This window comes from Nanorana parkeri, unplaced genomic scaffold (genome assembly GCF_000935625.1).
Source record: "Nanorana parkeri isolate BGI_ZX_2015 unplaced genomic scaffold, ASM93562v1 scaffold268, whole genome shotgun sequence".
In the NCBI taxonomy this organism is placed as follows: domain Eukaryota; kingdom Metazoa; phylum Chordata; class Amphibia; order Anura; family Dicroglossidae; genus Nanorana; species Nanorana parkeri.
This window is the reverse complement of record NW_017306536.1, coordinates 1143402-1145335: the sequence shown is the minus strand read 5'-3', so window position 1 is coordinate 1145335 and position 1934 is coordinate 1143402.

Here is a 1934-nt window from a genome sequence, read left to right as displayed (position 1 = left end):
AGGTGCTGTCTCCTCTGAGTTGACTTTCATGGGAAATGTTCTTGCCTGAACATAGTTCATCATTGTTTGTTTTAAGCTGCACCCAATGTGAGGAGCATGCTGAGTGTAACTCCAAGGGATAATATAAAATTCAGATTAATGAATGAAGACCTGCTCTCTAGGTGGGATGTCTCTGAAATCTAGAACATTCACTCTGCAGCCTCTGTGTGCCCAACACCAGCTGGTCTCCTCTGTAGGAGAGGAAAGCATTCTCCTCTTCCTAAAGACTTTATCAGGATCTTAGTTTTTTATTAACAAAATTGGGTTTGAGGCTTCAATATCTCCATCCAGCTTCTCCAAAGGTTTCATCCAACTTGTTCAAATGCCTGGTGGTCAGCAGGGTCAACAGATCTAGTGTCCCCATTGGAAGATTTCCCATCTATTCCTGTGCTAGAGACAACACAACTTTTGGAAATGTCCTTTCACTTTCAGTGATAACATTATATCCAAAACTAAAACAAGAGTTTTGGCTTCAGTTGCAGTTTGAGGGCTTTATGTATTAACCACTTCAAGACCGGGTGTCTAGACCCCCTTCCTGGCCAGGCCATTTTTCAGTATTCAGCGCTGCGGTACTTTGACTGACGTTTATTCCGTCATGCAACGCTGTACTGAAATGAATTTTATACCATTTTTTGGGGACAGATAGAGCTTTCTTTTGGTGGTATTTAATCACCACTGGGGGGTTTTATTTTTTACTGTAATTAGGAAAAATGACTGAAAATTGTGAAAAAAAATTTTTTTACATTATGTTAGGAATAATTTATTATTACCCAGTTTTTTGGTAAAATATAAAAGTTGGGGTCACGTCGGGTAAAAAGACACCAAACATGTCAAGATTAAAATTGTGCGCACCCGCAACATCGCAGAAAACTACCATACCCATGGCGTGTCTGAGAGGACGCCCGCTCAGATCTAGAGAGCTCCCGGCCGGCCATTTTTTAACTACGGCCGGCCCGGAGGTAGTTAAACAGCAGTAGCACCCCTAGATAGGAATTCCCTATATTCGTCAGCACTATCTACGGGCGCTACTGCCATGTGTGACGTATAGCTGGGCATCTGCATGGAGTATACCTGGGTATCTGCCTAGCTATACGCCAGGCGGAGGTTTTACACATCCCAGTAAGAGGTTTGGATGAGTTGGCTCTGGTCCACATGCTCCACCCGCAGCATTTCCCTATATACATACAAGACAGCAATAAAGTATTATAATCAACTAGGGTCGGACTAATCCAGCACGTTATTAATCTGATTTGCCCCACCCGAAATGGCTGAGTCAGGCAAGCATCGGCCATATTGAGTGGGGCAACTCAGATTAATAACGTGCTGGATTAGTCTGACCCTAGTTGATTATAATACTTTATTTCTGTCTTGTATGTATATAGGGAAATGCCGCGGATGGCGCACGTGCACCATAGCCAACTCATCCAAACCTCTTACTGGGAAGTCAACCGGACGTGACGTTATTGGAGATCTTGAGAAATTGGAGCTTTCGATTGAACACCGCCAACACATGAGAATGGACAAAAGAAATGTACAAGCAGCATATTTTTTTCACACAATGCACCACAACATGCGGTGGTCTGTTCCTGAGCGCTGTGGCGCGCTGTCACACATGTGTGTTGGAGCTTTGTTGCATTGGTGCATTGGAGTGCCATTCCAAATGAAGGCACTGCAATGTGTTAACACGTGTCACATCACCGCAACATTACACAATGGAAAACTACAATTCAGTGCTGAAGTCATTTAGAAGTACAGCCATTGATTGACAAATTCAACTAACATGAGACCAATAAGGAGAATCATTCTGTGAAATTCATAAAGTGTGTCACCGGCACGTGCGGAACTACCAGGGTCACAGTGGTCGCATGTGCAACCGGGCCCTGGCGTTCTGCCAG